The sequence below is a fragment of the Mus caroli genome, chromosome 1 (genome assembly GCF_900094665.2).
Source record: "Mus caroli chromosome 1, CAROLI_EIJ_v1.1, whole genome shotgun sequence".
NCBI classification, from domain to species: Eukaryota; Metazoa; Chordata; class Mammalia; order Rodentia; family Muridae; genus Mus; species Mus caroli.
This window is the reverse complement of record NC_034570.1, coordinates 30511003-30520802: the sequence shown is the minus strand read 5'-3', so window position 1 is coordinate 30520802 and position 9800 is coordinate 30511003.

The window sequence follows — 9800 nt, the reverse complement described above, 5'->3', positions numbered from 1 at the left end:
CCGAGGGAGCTTGTCATCTCTCTGGTGAAGCCTATGGAAACCCTGTAAGGACACACAGACAACTTGGACTTCACAATAAAGCTAAATTGACTTGAGAACTATGTATCGGGGTACACAAGGAAAGTACACCGATCTCAGCAACGTGTGGAACTTAACAGTACATCGATCATCTACTAGACCAAACGCCAATCTCAATGAATTGCAAAGATGTTATAGCAAACAAACAAGTTGAAATCAGTAACAAAGCAAACGATGGAAGGGTACGAGTGCCTGCTCAAGTCAGTGTGAGGAGCTCAGCCTGAGTCCCCAAAAATCTACACAGAAAAGACAAATGTGGCTCTCTGGGTCTGTGACCCCAGTGCTGTGAAGGGAGGGTGCAGGAGGATTGGTGGGGCTCGTTGGTGGCTGTCATATATAGTTCCAGATTCAATGAGAGACTCCATCTTAAGAGAGTAAGACAAGAAAGAGACAGAGCAGGACACCTGACAGTCTTCTTTGGCTTCTATATATGTTTCCATGGGCATGTGCGAGTGTACACACACACACACACACACACACACACACACACACACACACACAGAGAGAGAGAGAGAGAGAGAGAGAAAGAAAGAAAGAAAAAAAGTAAAATGAAAAAAAAACAGGAAACAGATAAACAAAAGCCACATATTTGAGGATGTGAAAAAAATATGTAAGGATAACTCATGGGCTAAAATTTTTTTTTAAAGAAGAATGTTAATAGTAAACATTTAAATTTGAGTTTGAAAGACTCTACTTTCAGAGACCACTTCTATAGTTCCTTAAACTTGAACTATGATAAAAGTACTAGATATAAAAGAGAGTGGTCGTATTTAAACAGAAACTTACAGTTTTGCTTGTACTAATGACTAATGAATAAGGCTTATCTCAATGATGAGATAAATAAGAATGAATGTAAGCCAAAGAGGTAGAAAGAAGAAAAGACAAGGAACAGATATCACTGAGAGAGGAAGTGAAAAGCGGAACTGCGATTTTAATCAATCGAAGGATGCTAAAACCTTATGCAAATGTAGCCGATTAGGTAACTTCTTGACAAGTATTACTTCCTCAAACTGACTCATGACGAGATGGAAAAGCTGAATGGGCAGAAAATCATCAAGAGAATGAGAGTGGTGCTTAAAAGTCTGACCAGGGCTGGGGAGATGGTGGCTCAGTGTGTAAAGCACTGCTAGCCAGAGCTGGACCTCAGATCCTCAGTTGGCATGGCAGCCAGCCCATCTGTGATATCAGTACAAAGTGGGCAGAGACAGGGCATCCCTGGGGGATATTAGACTACTCACTTCAGTGAGCTCTGGGTTCAAGTGAGAGCCCTTCCCCAGGAAATAAAGTGGAAGCAGATTCAGGAAGACACCTGGCCTCAACCTTTGATCTCTGCATACATACTCACATATGTACAAGTACACCCCACACATGTACCCCACAACCTCACACATACATATGCAAAAAAAAAAAGTTTATACACAGTGTCAGCCGGTGCTCTAGGGTAGAGGGAGATGCCAGATGACTGTAGAGTGAGTTTTCAAAGGAGTCAGGGAACATATAGTCTCCATGGTATGTAAACTGTTCTGAAGAATGTGGAGAGTGGTTCTTGGCTCATCTTGTAGGGCTAGCATAACCTTGCTATTAAAATAAATAAATAAATAAATAAATAAATAAATAAGTAGAGAAAATTACAGGTTAACCATGCTCATTAACATAAATAAACATCAATCAAACTCAAGCAATAAACAAACGAAATAATGTGCTACGGCTGAGCTGCTCCTCAGAAAGCACTGTGGAGTAACAGTATAAGACACAAACCTAGACATCTCTGAGAAGAGAGAACTACAACCCAGAAAATGCTAGCGTCTATGTGGCATCTTCTAAGTTAGTGATTGAAGGGGGAGGAACCAGCCCACTGTGGGTGGTGCCACCCCTGGGCAGATGGTCCTGGGATATTTAAGAAAGCTGAGCAAGCCATGATTGAGCAAGCCAGTAAGCAGTATCCCTCCATGGCCTCTGCTTCAGTCCCTGCCTCCAAGTTCCTGCCCTGCCTGAGTTTCTGCCCTGACTTCCCTTAGTGATGTACTGTTTGTTACATGGAAACAGAAAAAAATAAATCCTTTCTTCTTCAAGATGCCTTTGGTCATGGTGTTTTTATCACAGCAATGAAATCCCTCACTAAGACAAAAGGCAGGATTAATAATTTTGCTATAGATGAAAAAACAAAACAAAACAAAAAAGAATAACACACATTTAACACCTTAGGAAGAGAGGGAACGTCTTTACTCAGTGAGTGTGGGTTTCCAGCATGTAGTGAAATGCTGTAATTGACATTTCATACTTTTTAAAATCAAAGGCAAACAGCAAGTGCTTTGCTCATCCTTGAGCCTGCAGATGAAGAAGGAGTAAAGCAGGAGTGTGAGGAACAGAAGGGAGAAAAAGACATTTCACTATTTGTAGACTATACAATTAATGCATAGAAGTCTCTAGAAGACTCTTCAGGCTGCTTTAGTTGAGGAAAGAGCTCAGCCTGATACAGACAGACAGATACAAGAGAGTAGCCATACTGTGTTTGGGGGCAACAACATAAAAGATTTAAATGCAAAGTTTTGAACCCGACAACAGCCAAACACTATAGTATGCTTAGGAACAACATTAGGAAAGTGTGTGTGTGTGTGTACACATGCGTATGTGTACATGTATGAGACATGTACAGAGATGGCTCTGCTTGGCCAGTGTACTACACACAGGGCCTATCTGATCACATACCAGATGCGGTTCACACAGTGGCATCTCTACCTCCTTAGAGAAAGTTCTAAGACATCGCTGAAAAGGCCAAAGCAAACGTGAATTAGTGGGGAGTGTCCTATACTTCCCAATAACAAGTGTCAATATAATGATACTAGTTCTTCAAAAATTAACTTGTGAATCCGCTGTTATTCAAATTAAAATTTAACAAGGTATTATTTCATGGCACATGACGAAGTGTCGTTTCAAAATATATGGAGAATTAAAGGCTCAGAATACGACCAAAATCATAAATAATTGATGGTGAATAATGATCCTGTCATACATTAGAAATCTAAGAAAAGTCAAGGTTAAGGCAGTGTGATATTAACCCAACAGGAATGTGAAGGAATAAAGAGAACCTAAAAATAGACCCAGGCACATATGCAAATAATGTTTGATTGGTTAGCATGAAAACAGCAGGGTCAGATTTTTTCACAAATAATATAAAGACAAGCACTAGTCTCAAAGTGGGAAAAAGGTAGATCTTTGCTGTATATAACTGTACTGGCATGTTTTGGTCAACTTGACATAAACCAGAGCCACGTGAGAAGAGGAACCTCACACATACACCTGAGGAATTTCCTCCATTAGGGCGTGTCTGTGCTACAATTTCTTAATTGCTAAGGCTGTGGGAGGGCTCAGCTCACTGTGGTGTGTCAACTTTGAGCAGGTGGTTCAGGGCTGTAGAAGCTGCAGGCTGAGCAAGCCGGGGAGGGTGAAGTACTAAGCGGCAACCCTTCAGGGCTCCTGCTGTTGCTTGACTTCCTGCCTCAGTGATTGGCTGGGACCTCTGAGCTCTCCCCACCTCCAGGTTGTCTGGGGTCATGGACAAGCTTGGCTTCCATCATAGCAAAGGAAAATTAAGTAGGATCATTTTGTACAAAGTAAATTAAAAATCTAAACAGGCCTGGTAAAACCTTTTAGAATATTGCAGAATATTTTATGATCTCATTATAAATAATTTATTGAACAACACAGGAAAAAACACAAAGAGAAAGGATGAATTTATCTTTAATAATAAAAACCCAATATCCATATTTGTTTAAAAAAAACCAACCCCACCCAAACAATATAAAAGCACAAACCATTTTGTTAACAAAGATTAAGTAGCCAACCTATATGAAGAATTCCTACATATCAAAAAGGGAAAGACAGCACGTTATAAAGTGTGCAGAGGCGGGAAGGCAAGTACAATGAATGAGCCATTCATAAAAAGTAGAGCTCATTTACAAAAAGTAGAAACAGCAAAAAAGTGTCAAGCATGGCTAAAGGTGACCTGGACCTCCCTAGTAAAGGTGGAAGGCCCCGAGACCCCATAGTGTTCAATGGGCTGACACGAAATTCCATAACTCTAGGTCCCTTCCAGAGTCTACTATGAAGAGCTCACAGGTGAAGATAAATAACCCTGCCAGTCTAGATGGAGGAGGAAAGAGGTTCACAAAGTCAGCACGGAGCATGCATGTGGCTTAGAGCTCAAAGTTGGTACAGTGCTACAGTAGGAATTGCTGGTCTCTTCTAGGGATTTCAGGGAAAGGTCACTTGAGACACAGGAATTCTGGCTTTTAAATCCTAAAGCAAACAGCACATTTATGTCAGAAGTCACCTTCTGTGGTGTAGCTCTCAGACTCTTGAAAGAAGAAAATCATGATGGAACCCGAGAAGGGCTCAAGTGCAAGGTGAGAGGATCAAAATTCGTTAACAAGCTCCTCTCCTAACCTGCTGATGAATATGACAAGTGCCACTTGGATACCTCATGGGCATCTTAAGTGAAGCCACTCAGGACCAGAACTTCCACTCTTCCTCCAACTTGATTGGTCTATAGCATTCCCAATCCCACTGCATCCTTCCCAAGTGCTCAAGTAAAGACCTGGGTGGTGTGTGTGGGGGTGGGGGTTAGGGGGTGTTGGTGGTGGTGGAGAGTTTGCACGCCACTTCTATTGGGGGGACTTTTCATAGAACCCCAGGCAGAAGAGATTTCAAATCTGCTGTTCTCTGGGGGTTGGGGTGGGGCTGGGGAGAGGGGATAATTGGGTCTCATCTGGATTGATACATTAACCCTCCTAACTGCATTTCTCTGTACCCAGCAGTCATTGGGCCTTTAGAATAAAGCTTGGAGGTGTTTTTTTCACTCAAGCCCTCTGTGGGCTTCCACCTGCTTCTTTTCCATTTCTGTGATTGTGTGTGTTGCACATATGTACCTATGTCTACATGCGTTGGACACAAGCATTTGAGGGCGCATGTGCACGTGGGTGCTCAGGTATGTGGAAACCAGAGTCGATACTGGCAATCATCTTTAATAGCTCTCCCACCTCATCCGTTGAGTCAGGATCTCTCAATCAAACCCAGAGCTTGCTGATTTGGCTAGCCTGACTGGCCAGCTTGGTCTGAGGATCCCTTGTGTCCACCTTCTGAGGTTGGGATTATGGGCAGGTGTTTTGGTTAGGGTTTTACTGCTGTGAACAGATACCATGATCAAGGCAAGTCTTATAAAAAACAACATTTACTTGGGGCTGGCTTACAGGTTCAGCGGTTCAGTCCATTATCATCAAGGTGAGAGCATGGCAGTATCCAGGCAGGCATGGCACAGGCAGAGATGAGAGTTCTATGTCTTCATCCAAAGGCTGCTAGTGGAAGACTGACTTCCAGGCAACTAGGGTGAGGATCTTATGCCCACACCCATAGTGACACACTCATTCCAACCAGGTCACACCTATTCCAATAAGGCCACACCTTCAGATGGTGCCACTCCCTGGTCCAAGGATATACAAACCATTACAGCAGGCTACCATGCCAATACAGTATGTATGGAGGTTCAGGGATCTGCATGTTGGTCCTCATGTTTGCATCATAAGCATTTTCATGGCTGAACTGCCTGCCCAGCCCTCAAATAGCTCTTAATTCAAGGTCAACAGAACTGATTGATCCCACAAAGACTGGGTCACCAGAACAGAAACCCTTAACAGCTACAGGACAAGGATGAAGGCCTGAGGCCACACCCATGGATGGGGTCACCTCCAGGCATCAAGTATATTTTGCTGAACTCTTGTTGACAGAGACCTTTAAAGTATTCTTGCTGCACAAAGAGTATGGAGCCACAACCCAGCCCTTGGAACTTCCTGTGCTGAGAACAGGGCCCAAGAAAGTAGCATTTTATCCTTTAGGATCTGGGGATGAGACGGATGCTAGCGATGTTTCCAGGCAGTCACTCTCCAGAATAATTGAATCCCTGCCACGACTCTCTTGACAATACCGTGCAATAATTCTGTACATACATGAGTTGCAGCGGGGCTGGGCACAGAGATTCAGGGATGCAATCTTTCCCATATTAGGATGCAATTAATTTATCGTCTTGCCTACCAGAAACCAAAGCCCATGCTCCCTGTAATTGTGTTAATCAGAAATCACATCTCAGGTCTACTTCCCTCTCTCATTTGTCATCGTCGTGCTCAGGGTAGGTAGGCGGAGGCTGCTGGCTAGATTATCAGCCCTTCACAGGATGGGCTGTAATGCACTGCTAAGGGCTCCCGAAGGGTAAATGAATGTTGCATTTTCTCAGGGAAAGTTTTCTGAAAATCATAAAGTAGGGTTGTGTCAGATCTGGGAAGCCCCTGGAGAATACCTTGTCTGAGCTGGGGTTGAAGCTTTCACTGACACTGCAAACAGCCTAGTCACCCAGGGACCATGGAAGCTTTAAGTGGCTTCTATCTCCTTTATCTCCATCTAGATAGGGGCTCATTTTCTAAGAGATCTCTTGAACTGCCTGTGTTTGGCAAAGCATAGTGGGTCTCCCTAGCAAGACAGCCTGCCCTTGACTTTTACAGTTGGTCTCAATGGAAACAGCCTCTGCTCGGGAATCCTTGCTAAGAGAGACCACTGTGCTTATAGTCTCACACTGGCCTTACCGCCCATCTGCTCCAGAAGGACATGGATGCTTAGAGAATTGGTTAATCAAGATGAAGCCCCGGCTTACTCTGCCTCCACAGCTCTTCTTTGCAAAATGGGGACCTCTCCACACTAAGTTTCTTTCTATTCTCCTGAGCTCTAGTCCCCAAAGAGGCTGCTTTGGGCAAGTGTCAGGTGGAGTGCATAGGGACATATGATCCCCAGATAGTTTGTAGGGCCAGGCCTAGTCACGAAGCCACTAAACATGGATGACAGAGAGAGGATAAAGTCTTGGGCTTCTGTGTGTTACAGCAGGAAGTTGGGTGAAGGCTTAGAGGACAAGCTTGGAGACAGGAGATGATGTGAGAGTTCCCAAGGCCGCCCACCAGAGACTCTGAACCCACTGCCCCCTGGAATTAGTCTGAAAGAGTCACTCTTGTGAGCCAGAAGAGGCAGAGGGCTAAAGAGAGATGGGTGAATCCTGAATGGAGCAAGCCTGCCTATGTTAACCAGGCTATACCCCTACACTGTCCGGGACAGTCCTCAGGACTCCCTGGCTGGGTGCTGATCAAGATACAGCGATAGAAATAATGTGGGCAGGAGATACACTTGGTAGGGCTGATGGGGTATTGATCTGGGCCAATGGAGCTTGATCTGGGCCAATGGAGCTTGATCTGGTTAATTACAACTGTCAACTTGATGCAATCGAGAATCCCTAGGGAAGAGAGTCTTAATAAGGAATTATATGGATCAGGTTGCCTATAGCATGTTTGTGGGAGGAACCACCCTGCATGCGTGCAGCATCACTTTATGGGCTGGGCCTTGAATTGTGTAAGAGTAAAGAAAGATAGCTGAGCATAGGAACAGGGAAGCGAGCGAGCAAGCAAGCAAGCACAAACGTATTCTCTTTGCCCTTAGCTGGGGACGTGATACTTTGAGTTCCTGCTCTGACTTCTCCACAGCGATGAACTAAGACAAACAACCCCTCTTCTCCCATGTTTTTTTTTTTTTTTAAAGATTTATTTATTTTATGTATAGGAGTACACTATAGTTGTTTTCAGACACACCAGATGAGGGCATCAGATCACACTGCAGATGGTTGTGAGCCACCATGTGGTTGCTGGGTTTTGAACTCAGGACCTTCAGAAGAGCAGTCAGTGCTCTTAACCACTGAGCCATATCTCCAGCCCTCTCATGTTATTTTTGCTCAGGCTATTTTCTCACAGCAACAGACATAAAACCAGGACAGAGCTCAAGGTTCACTGGTGGACACCATAGCTGAGCTGGATCCTGGGGGCACTTGAGTGGGCATAGCCGGCCTCTCTTTTTCCTACCGTGCTTACTAAGAATGGATTGTCCTTTTTAGACCTTCTTCCAGCCAGGTGGCACTGAGACAGTGTCCATAGAGACCTTGTGAAATCTTCCCAGTGGCAAGTTAGAGTGACCGAATGTATCGACCTGGTGTCTGAGTCTGGGCAGAGCTATGATGGGACCCCAGCGAGAGTTCTGGGACCCTGGCTGACTTGGCCACTAGGTAAATCATGCTCTGTAGTAGCTGTTCTTCCTGTTGTGTGGTAATACACCCTGACAAAGGCAACCGAAGGGAAGAGAATAAATTGTCTTATCACCTTAGGTCACAGTCAGAAGAGAAAGGAATGCTAGCTTTCTCCTCAGTCTGGTACTCTAGCCATAGAATGGTGCACACACAGTTAGTGTGGGTCTTCCTCTTCCCCACTTAGTCTAGTATAGAACTCTGGCCCAGGAATGCCCAGAGGCTCATCTCCAAGGTGACTTTAGATCTTGCTCATTCACAGAGTGGTTCACCTGTATGTGGCAGCCTCTGATACCTAGATTGGACACATCTTTGTTCCCCATGCCTGGCAACAGAGGGCTATATGAGGTCACAGGGTAGGCATGACCCTGCAGACTTGAAGATGTGGGATACAAAGTGCCATACCTCTTAGACATCTCAGAGGCTGACATATGCCCTCTCTCACTGCTGTGAAGGGCAGGGCATTAAGACTGATGGCTCCCAGGGTTTGGGTCTCTGCAAAGCTCTCCAACGGCTCCCATAACAGTGTAATCCCCCACAGAGGCCATAAGGGTCCCAGTATCTAAAATTCCTGCCAGACACTGGTCCTGACACTGCTGACTAAGTTGGAGTTTGACTGGCCAGTTTTAGCCAGGTTGCTGATTGGAGCCAGATATTATACCCACTCCAAGGACAAGAATAAACATACTGTTCTTATAGGAGCTAGATCAGAAGGCACCACTGCGTGTGCCAGAATTCCCTTATCTTTCTACACCAGACATTTATTTCTTACAGAAAATTACAAAGGGCTTTTTACCCATCCAACTACTAGGACAAGATCTAGGAAGCCCTATTGCTGGTGGCTTGGCATATTTCTGAGGGGTTTAGTCTTGGGTTTAATTTTTGTTGTGCTGACAGTGTGACTTTGACAAGATTCCTGGCTAGGGTGGCCTTGGGTCACAGCATTCCAGGCTGTGTGTCTGGGGTAAGGATCCTGGGTTCTAGGATGAGCCCTGACTTTGTTCAGGTTTTGACTCTTCCTTACTTCATGACTTTGGGCATGGCACTTTGTTCCACTGTTCTTGGGGTAAAGGGGATACCATCAATGAAACAATGAATTCTACTCATGCAAAGGTAACTGAGTCATTGTGGGGATACAGTTTGCAACACCCATGTGTTCAGAAAAGAAGAAGGAATCTCTGGAATTCTAAAGGCAGTCAGTGGCTGAGGGATACAGCTCACACAGGTCCTGTGCTGTGTCCAGCATTAACCAGACTCTCTCTGTAAAGAGAGTGGCAGTTTGGAGCTAAGACCTATTGACCTCACCAGACCTGTGTGTCTGGCTTCTACTTGCAATGGAGACCTTGTCTGAGCAAGCATATGGAGTGATCTACACAGGGCAAGAGAGCCTTCACAGTCAGACTTGTCATCCCAGTGTCCTTAGCATCCTGATCTAGCTTTTGTGCTTTTGGCCTAGAATCTTTCTTCCTTCCTTCCTTCCTTCCTTCCTTCCTTCCTTCCTTCCTTCCTTCCTTCCTTCCTTCCTTCCTTCCTTCCTTCCTCCCTCCCTCCCTCCCTC